This window comes from Balaenoptera physalus (assembly GCF_965194825.1).
Source record: "Balaenoptera physalus genome assembly, chromosome: 7".
Lineage (NCBI taxonomy): Eukaryota > Metazoa > Chordata > Mammalia > Artiodactyla > Balaenopteridae > Balaenoptera > Balaenoptera physalus.
This window is the reverse complement of record NC_138886.1, coordinates 38,533,039-38,543,587: the sequence shown is the minus strand read 5'-3', so window position 1 is coordinate 38,543,587 and position 10,549 is coordinate 38,533,039. Positions and strand designations below refer to the sequence as shown.

General features: G+C 38.4%; 1 long non-coding RNA gene across 1 annotated transcript in view; it reads right to left on the bottom strand.

Moving 5' to 3' along the window:
• Positions 1-800: 800 nt before the first annotated feature.
• Positions 801-10,549, bottom strand: part of LOC309663858 — a 424,398-nt gene continuing 414,649 nt past the window's right edge. The window contains exon 2 of the long non-coding RNA XR_014265500.1: positions 801-3,817. This is a non-coding gene — a long non-coding RNA (uncharacterized lncRNA). The remainder of the gene's footprint in view (positions 3,818-10,549) is intronic.

The following is a 10,549-nucleotide window of genomic DNA, read 5'->3' as shown; positions in this document are numbered from 1 at the left end:
AATATATTTTGCTTACTTCATTCTACTATTAAATTGTATTTACATTTTATAAATATGCACTGGTGGGAAGGAGAGATAGCCAAGAAACATGCTAAGGTTGAACTAAATCTGAAATTAAATGCTTCGTGTAGAAAACATCTGAAGTGAACAAAGCATAAGCAGACATAGAGCTTATTTGTCATAGCTAACAGCTGTGTACTGGATCATGTTAGTTAGCGCTTAACTAAATTAGTATATTTTGCTTGAATTTACTCTTATGTTGTCTATGGAAAGGCTTATCCACTTAATGGATACAGTACTCATTATAGCTATTAGCAGATCAAAACCTGGCAAACTGCATGAGTCCAGTTGTTGACTTTAACATGCTTTCCTGTGCTTAGGACCCCTAAATAACCATCTTCCATAAGTTAAATAAACATTCGTTCACATCAGAGGAATCATGGCTTTTGGGTTAAAACACATTGATAATTATAGCACTAAATCAGATTTTTGTGAAGCGTTTATGATTGGGATACTTAACCGATATTCCACTTGCAGTTTAAAAAATGGAACATTATAGTCTTGATGTTGATCATGTCCTGCAAGAGTGGGCATTTTGACGATGGGCACATGTTGAACATTGTGATCTCTGAAGAGGGTAGTAACTGCTCCAGAGCTTAATTGATGCAAGTACATTTGGCATAGCTGCTTTCTTGCACTTCCAGTTGTTTTGGATCGGTCCTCGTATACTAGAAGGCTGACAGGTTTTTGCTATTTTTTTTTTTTTTTTTTTTTAGAAATTTCATGTAATGTCTGAAACATTTATATTAACATATTTCCATACATATTTCCATACAAATACAAATATAAGATTTTTAGAAATTTCATGTAATGTCTGAAACATTTATATTAACATATTTCCATACAAATAACCCAATGAAAGTTTAGTATTAGTTGTTTTCTTTGTTTGTTTTTTTATACTGCAGGTTCTTATTAGGCATCAATTTTATACACATCAGTGTATACATGTCAATCCCAATCGCCCAATTCAGCACACCACCATCCCCCCCCCAACGCAGTTTTCCCCCCTTGGTGTCCATATGTCCATTCTCTACATCTGTGTCTCAACTTCTGTCCTGCAAACCGGCTCATCTGTACCATTTTTCTAGGTTCCACATACATGCATTAATATACGATATTTGTTTTTCTCTTTCTGACTTACTTCGCTCTGTATGACAGTCTCTAGATCCATCCACGTCTCAACAAATGACTCAATTTCGTTCCCTTTTATGGCTGAGTAATATTCCATTGTATATATGTACCACAACTTCTTTATCCATTCGTCTGTTGATGGGCATTTAGGTTGCTTCCATGACCTGGCTATTGTAAATAGTGCTGCAATGAACATTCGGGTGCATGTGTCTTTTTGAATTACGGTTTTCTCTGGGTATATGCCCAGTAGTGGGATTGCTGGGTCATATGGTAATTCTATTTTTAGTTTTTTAAGGAACCTCCATATCGTTCTCCATAGTGGCTGTATCAATTTACATTCCCACCAACAGTGCAAGAGGGTTCCCTTTTCTCCACACCCTCTCCAGCATTTGTTGTTTGCAGATTTTCTGATGATGCCCATTCTAACAGGAGTGAGGTGATACCTCATTGTAGTTTTGATTTGCATTTCTCTAATAATTAGTGATGTTGAGCAGCTTTTCATGTGCTTCGTGGCCATCTGTATGTCTTCTTTGGAGAAATGTCTATTTAGGTCTTCTGCCCACTTTTGGATTGGGATGTTTGTTTCTTTAATATTGAGCTGAATGAGCTGTTTATATATTTTGGAGATTAATCCTTTGTCCGTTAATTCATTTGCAAATATTTTCTCCCATTCTGAGGGTTGTCTTTTCGTCTTGTTTATGGTTTCCTTTGCTGTGCAGAAGCTTTGAAGTTTCATTAGGTCCCATTTGTTTATTTTTGTTTTTATTTCCATTACTCTAGGAGGTGGATCAAAAAAGATCTTGCTGCGATTTATGTCAAAGAGTGTTCTTCCTATGTTTTCCTCTAAGAGTTTTATAGTGTCCAGTCTTATATTTAGGTCTCTAATCCATTTTGAGTTTATTTTTGTGTATGGTGTTAGGGAGTATTCTAATTTCATTCTTTTACATGTAGCTGTCCAGTTTTCCCAGCACCACTTATTGAAGAGACTGTCTTTTCTCCATTGTATATCTTTGCCTCCTTTGTCATAGATTAGTTGACCACAGGTGCGTGGGTTAATCTCTGGGCTTTCTATCTTGTTCCATTGATCTATGTTTCTGTTTTTGTGCCAGTACCATATTGTCTTGATTACTGTAGCTTTGTAGTATAGTGTGAAGTCAGGGAGTCTGATTCCTCCAGCTCCGTTTTTTTCCCTCAAGACTGCTTTGGCTATTCGGGGTCTTTTGTGTCTCCATACAAATTTTAAGATTTGTTCTAGCTCCGTAAAAAATGCCATTGGTAATTTGATAGGGATTGCATTGAATCTGTAGATTGCTTTGGGTAGTATACTCATTTTCACAATGTTGATTCTTCCAATCCAAGAACATGGTATATCTCTCCATCTGTTGGTATCATCTTTAATTTCTTTCATCAGTGTCTTATAGTTTTCTGCATACAGGTCTTTTGTCTCCCTAGGTAGGTTTATTCCTAGGTATTTTATTCTTTTTGTTGCAATGGTAAATGGGAGTGTTTCCATAATTTCTCTTTCAGATTTTTCATCATTAGTGTCTAGGAATGCAAGAGATTTCTGTGCATTAATTTTGTATCCTGCAACTTTACCAAATTCATTGATTAGCTCTAGTAGTTTTCTGGTAGCATTTTTAGGATTCTCTATGTATAGTGTCATGTCATCTGCAAACAGTGACAGTTTTACTTCTTCTTTTCCAATTTGTATTCCTTTTCTTTCTTTTTCTTCTCTGATTGCCGTGGCTATGACTTCCAAAACTATGTTGAATAATAGTGGTGAGAGTGGACATCCTTGTCTCGTCCCTGATCTTAGAGGAAATGCTTTCAGTTTTTCACCATTGAGAATGATGTTTGCTGTGGGTTTGTCATATATGGCCTTTATTATGTTGAGGTAGGTTCCCTCTATGCCCACTTTCTGGAGAGTTTTTATCATAAATGGGTGTTGAATTTTGTCAAAAGCTTTTTCTGCATCTATTGAGATGATCATATGGTTTTTATTCTTCAGTTTGTTAATATGGTGTATCACATTGATTGATTTGCGTATATTGAAGAATCCTTGCATCCCTGGGATAAATCCCACTTGATCGTGGTGTATGGTCCTTTTAATGTGTTGTTGGATTCTGTTTGCTAGTATTTTGTTGAGGATTTTTGCATCTATATTCATCAGTGATATTGGTCTGTAATTTTCTTTTTTTGTAGTGTCTTTGTCTGGTTTTGGTATCAGGGTGATGGTGGCCTCATAGAAGGAGTTTGGGAGTGTTCCTTCCTCTGCAATTTTTTGGAAGAGTTTGAGAAGGATAGGTGTTAGTTCTTCTCTAAATGTTTGATAGAATTCACCTGTGAAGCCATCTGGTCCTGGACTTTTGTTTGTTGGAAGATTTTTAATCACAGTTTCAATTTCATTACTTGTGATTGGTCTGTTCATATTTTCCGTTTCTTCCTGGTTCAGTCTTGGAAGGTTATACCTTTCTAAAAATTTGTCCATTTCTTCCAGGTTGTCCATTTTATTTGCATAAACTTGCTTGTAGTAGTCTCTTAGGATGCTTTGTATTTCTGCGGTGTCTGTTGTAACTTCTCCTTTTTCATTTCTGATTTTATTGATTTGAGTCCTCTCCCTCTTTTTCTTGATGAGTCTGGCTAATGGCTTATCAATTTTGTTTATCTTCTCAAAGAACCAACTTTTAGTTTTATTGATCTTTGCTATTGTTTTCTTTGTTTCTATTTCATTTATTTGTGCTCTGATCTTTATGATTTCTTTCCTTCTGCTAACTTTGGGTTTTGTTTGTTCTTCTTTCTCTAGTTCCTTTAGATGTAAGGTTAGATTGTTTACTTGAGATTTTTCTTGTTTCTTTAGGTAGGCTTGTATAGCTATAAACTTCCCTCTTAGAACTGCTTTTGCTGCATCCCATAGGTTTTGGGTCGTCGTGTTTTCATTGTCATTTGTCTCTAGGTATTTTTTGATTTCCTCTTTGATTTCTTCAGTGATCTCTTGGTTATTTAGTAACGTATTGTTTAGCCTCCATGTGTTTGTCTTTTTTACGTGTTTTTCCCTGTAATTCATTTCTAATCTCATAGCGTTGTGGTCACAAAAGATGCTTGATATGATTTCAATTTTCTTAAATTTACTGAGGCTTGATTTGTGACCCAAGATGTGATCTATCCTGGAGAATGTTCCAGGCGCACTTGAGAAGAATGTGTAATCTGCTGTTTTTGGATGGAATGTCCTATATATATCAATTAAATCTATCTGGTCTATTGTGTCATTTAAAGCTTCTGTTTCCTTATTTATTTTCATTTTGGATGATCTGTCCATTGGTGTAAATGAGGTGTTAAAGTCCCCCACTATGATGGTGTTACTGTCGATTTCCTCTTTTATAGCTGTTAGCAGTTGCCTTATGTATTGAGGTGCTCCTATGTTGGGTGCATATATATTTATAATTGTTATATCTTCTTCTTGGATTGATCCCTTCATCATTATGTAGTGTCCTTCCTTGTCTCTTGTAACATTCTTTATTTTAACGTCTATTTTATCTGATATGAGTATAGCTACTCCAGCTTTTTTTTGATTTCCATTTGCATGGAATATCTTTTTCCATCCCCTCACTTTCAGTCTGTATGTGTCCCTAGGTCTAAAGTGGGTCTCTTGTAGACAGCATATATATGGGTCTTTTTTTTGTATCCATTCAGCCAGTCTATGTCTTTTGGTTGGGGCATTAAATCCATTCACGTTTAAGGTAATTATCGATATGTATGTTCCTATGACCATTTTCTTAATTGTTTTGGGTTTGTTTTTGTAGGTCCTTTTCTTCTCTTGTGTTTCCCACTTAGAGAAGTTCCTTTAGCATTTGTTGTAGAGCTGGTTTGGTGGTGCTGAATTCTCTTAGCTTTTGCTTGTCTGTAAAGCTTTTGATTTCTCCATCAAATCTAAATGAGATCCTTGCCGGGTAGAGTAATCTTGGTTGTAGGTTCTTCCCTTTCATCACTTTAAGTATATCATACCACTCCCTTCTGGCTTGTAGAGTTTCTGCTGAGAAATCAGCTGTTAACCTTATGGGTGTTCACTTGTATGTTATTTGTCTTTTTTCCCTTGCTGCTTTCAATAATTTTTCTTTGTCTTTAATTTTTGCCACTTTGATTACTATGTGTCTCGGCATGTTTCTCCTTGGGTTTATCCTGTATGGGACTCTCTGCGCTTCCTGGAGTTGGGTGGCTATTTCCTTTCCCATGTTAGGGAAGTTTTCGACTATAATCTCTTCAAATATTTTCTCTGGTCCTTTCTCTCTCTCTCTTCTCCTTCTGGGACCCCTATAATGCGAATGTTGTTGCGTTTAATGTTGTCCCAGAGGTCTCTTAGGCTGTCTTCATTTCTTTTCATTCTTTTTTCTTTATTCTGTTCCGCAGCAGTGAATTCCACCATTCTGTCTTCCAGGTCAGTTATCCGTTCTTCTGCCTCAGTTATTCTGCTATTGATTCCTTCTAGTGTAGTTTTCATTTCAGTTATTGTGTTGGTCATCTCTGTTTGTTTGTTCTTTAATTCTTCTAGGTCTTTGTTAATCATTTCTTGCATCTTCTCAATCTTTGCCTCCATTCTTATTCCGAGGTCCTGGATCATCTTCACTATCATTATTCTGAATTCTTTTTCTGGAAGGTTGCCTATCTCCACTTCATTTAGTTGTTTTTCTGGGGTTTTTTCTTGTTCCTTCATCTGGTACATAGCCCTCTGCCTTTTCATCTTGTCTATCTTTCTGTAACTGTGGTTTTTGGTCCACAGGCTGCAGGATTGTAGTTTTTCTTGCTTCTGCTGTCTGCCCTCTGGTGGTTGAGGCTATCTAAGAGGCTTGATGGGAGGCTCTGGTGGTGGGTAGAGCTGACTGTTGCTGTGGCAGTCAGAGCTCAGTTAAACTTTAATCCACTTGACTGTTGATGGGTGGGGCTGGGTTCCCTCCCTGTTGGTTGTTTGGCCTGAGGCAACCCAACACTGGAGCCTACCTGGGCTCTTTGGTGGGGTTAATGGCAGACTATGGGAGGGCTCACGCCAAGGAGCACTTCCCAGAACCTCCGCTGCCAGTGTCCTTGTCCCCACGGTGAAACAGAGCCACCACCCACCGCTGCAGGAGACCCCCCAACACCAGCAGGTAGGTCTGGTTCAGTCTCCCCCAGGGTCACTGCTCCTTCCCCTGGGTCGCGATGCACACATTACTTTGTGTGTGCCCTCCAAGAGTGGGGTCTCTGTTTCCCCCAGTCCTGTCGAAGTCCTGCAATCAATTCCCACTAGGCTTCAAAGTCTGATTCTCTAGGAATTCCTCCTCCCGTTGCCGGACCCCCAGGTTGGGAAGCCTGACGTGGGGCTCAGAAGCTTCACTCCAGTGGGTGGACTTCTGTGGTATAAGTGTTCGCCAGTCTGTGAGTCACCCACCCAGCAGCTATGGGATTTGATTTTACTCTGATTGCGCCCCTCCTACCATCTCACTGTGGCTTCTCCTCTGTCCTTGGACGTGGGGTATCCTCCTTGGTGAAGTCCAGGGTCTTCCTGTCAATGATTGTCCAGCAGCCAGTTGTGATTCTGGTGCTCTCGCAAGAGGGAGTGAGAGCATGTCCTTCTACTCCGCCATCTTGGTTAATCCTCCGGCAGTACCTATTAAAGCTAAACAGCTGTCTACCTAGTGATCCAGCAATTCCCCTTCTAGGTATATACCCAAGAGGAATCAATGAAAAGGCAGTACAAGAATGTTCGTAGTATCTTTATTCATAATAGTTCCCAAGTGGAAGCACCACAAATGTTCATCAATAGTAGGACAGATAAAGAGACAGTGGTATATTTTAACAACAGTAGAAAAAAACCAACTCCTTATATACTCAGCAACATGGATCATTCTTAAAAACATGTTGAGTGCAAGAAGCAAGACACAAAAGAATAGATATTATAAGATTTTATTTATATGAAGTTCAAGAACAAGAGAAAGTAATATATGGTAGTAATTGTGATAAAGTTAAAATCATGATTACCTCTAGAGGAAGAGGGTAGACAGCGAATGGGATTTGAAGAGCCTTTTGGGGAGATGGAAATGTTATACATGTTGATCTAAGTGGTGGTTATATAGCAGTATACAAAATTCATCAAGCTATACGCTAAGATTTGTACACTTTATTGTATAAAAATTATATCTTTAAGAAAACACTAAAAATATCTTTCAGAATCTTAAATCCCTAATAAACAAACTTAAGCTTTCCCCATATTCTTTTGCAGCTCTTGTTCATTTACTAAATTACGTATATTTCAACAACTGTCTTAAATGTATTTCACTCCAAGATGGTTAGATTTGTTAAAACAACCTGTAGTAAAGATACTTTAGAGTTATATCAGTAGGAATGGCAAAGTAAGGACATACAAAAATCCTCTGCTCTATAAAAGCTATGAGAACACTATGTGACAAAAAATTGTCACAATCAATGTTTTCAGAACAATGGAAATTAATCAAAGGCTTGCAACAACATGAGGAGTGTTTATATAAGATAACTGGCCAAATCTCAGTAATAATGGTGAGCTTTGTGGTATTTTAATTTGTCTTAGATCCATCCCCATTTCCCCAGCAATGTGGTAGCCTCAAAATTCAATACCTTTGTGAGGGGCGGAGTCAAGGTGGCAGAGTAGGAGGTTGCAGAGTTCACGTCTCCTCACAACTAGGGCACCTACCAGGCTCTGGTGGGGGAGCTCGGACACCTAAGGGGACAGAAGGAACCCCTGAGTGACTGAGTAGGAGGTGGGGGGATGGAGGGGGAGGAGAGGTAGAGGCAGGATAGGACTGATGCCTCTGAGGGGCGGCTGGGGGAGGGGAGGGGTTCCCACAGTAGGGAGGAGCCCACCCATGGGGAGGGGATCAACAGGGATGAGGAGAGACCTGTGGGGGATCGGAGAATCAGAGGGGAACATGGCCAGCATTTCCCCCATCCACTTGGCCTCCGGGAAGCCAGCTGGGGTCCCAGGCAAAAACCTCTGCACTCTGATGCCTCCCCACAGCCGTGCTGAGCCTAAGCCCCGCCCCCCACCCCACCAGGGCCTTTTCTGGCTGAGCGGGTCCTGAGCCTAGCCCCCAATCCCTACCTAAGACCTACCCAGCAAAGATCTCATTCAGATTAGATGGAGAAATCAAAAGCTTTACAGACAAGCAAAAGCTCAGAGAATTAAACACCACCAAACCAGCTTTATAACAAATGCTAAAGGAAGATCTCTAGACAGGAAACACAAGAGAAGAAAAAGACCCACAAAAAAAACCCCCAAACAATTAAGAATGGTAACAGGAATATACATATCGATAATTACCTTCAGTGTAAATGGATTAAATGCTCCAACCAAAAGAAACAGACTGGCTTAATGGATTAAAAAACAAGACCCATATATATGCTGTCCACAAGAGACCCGCTTCAGACCTAGGGGCACATACAGAATGAAAGTGAGGGGATGGAAAAAGATATTCCATGCAAATGGAAATCAAAAGAAAGCTGGAGTAACAGTTCTCATGTCAGACAAAATAGACTTTAAAATAAAGACTGTTTCTAGAGATAAGGAAAGACACTCATAATCAAGGGATCAATCCAAAAGGAAGATATAACAATTATAAATATTTATGCACTGAACATAGGAGCACCTCAATACATAAGGCAAATGCTAACAGCCATAAAAGGGGAAATTGATAGTAACACAATAATAGTAGGGGACTTTAACAACCCACTTACACCAATGGACAGATCATCCAGACAGAAAATTAATAAGGAAACACAAGCTTTAAATGACACAATAGACCAGATACATTTAATTGATATTTATAGGACATTCCTCCTGAAAGCAGCAGAATACACTTTCTTCTCAAGTGCACATGGAACATTCTCCAAGATACATCACATCTTGGGTCACAAATCAAGCCTTGGAAAATTTAAGAACATTGAAATCATATTTTCTGACCACAATGCTATGAGATTACAAATCAATTACAAGGAAACAACTGTAAAAAAACACAAATATATGGAGGCTAAACAGTGTGCTTCTAAATAACCAAGAGGTCACTGAAGAAATCAAAGAGGAAAAAAATACTTAGACACAAATGACAACGAAAACGTGATGACCCAAAACCTGTGAGATGCAGCAGTAGCAGTTCTAAGAAGGAAGTTTATAGCAATACAGTCTCACCTCAAGAAGCAAGAAAAATCTCAAATAAACAATCTAACCTTACACCTAAAGCAACTAGAGGAAGAAGAACAAAGAAAACCCAAAGTTAGTAGAAGGAAAGAAATCATGAAGATCAGAGCACAAGTAAATGAAATAGGAACAAAGAAAACAATAGCAAAGATCACTAAAACTAAAAGTTGGTTCTTGGAGAAGATAAACAAAACTTTAGCCAGACTCATCAAGAAAAAAAGGGAGAGGACTCAAATCAATAAAATTAGAAATGAAAAAGGAGAAATTACAACTGACATGGCAGGAATACAAAGGATCATAAAAGACTACTACAAACAACTATATGCCAATAAAATGGACACCTGGAAGACATGGACAAACTCATAGAAAGGTACAATCTCTCAAGACTGAACCAGGAAGAAATAGAAAACATGAAAAAACAAATTACAAGTAATGAAATTGAAACTGTGATTTAAAATCTTCCAACAAACAAAAGTCCAAGACCAGATGTCTTCACAGGTGCATTCAATCAAACATTTAGAGAACAGCTAACACCCATCTTTCTCAAACTCTTCCAAAAAATTGCCAATGGAGGAACACTCGCAAGCTCATTCTATGAGGCAACCATCACTGTGATACTAAAACCAGACAAAGATACCACACAAAAAAAGAAAATTACAGGCCAATATCAGTGATGAACAAAGACACAAAAATCCTCAACAAAATACTAGCAAACAGAATCCAACAAAATGGTAAAAGGACCATACACCATCATCAAGTGGGATTTACCCCAGGGATGCAAGGATTCTTCAATATATGCAAATCAATCAATGTGATACAGCATATTAACAAACTGAAGAATAAAAACCATATGATCATCTCAATAGATGCAGAAAAAGCTTTTGACAAAATTCAACACCGATTTATGATAAAAACTTTCCAGAAAGTGAACATAAAGGGAACCTACCTCAAAATAATAAAGGGGACATATGACAAACCCACATCAAACGTCATTCTCAATGGTGAAAAACTGAAAGCATTTCTTCTAAGATCAGGAAGAAGACAATGATGTCCACTCTTGCCACTGTTATTCAACATAGTTTTGGAAGTCTTAGCCATAGCAATCAGAGAAGAAAAAGAAATAAAAGGAATCCAAATTGGAAAAGAAGAAGTAAAACTGTC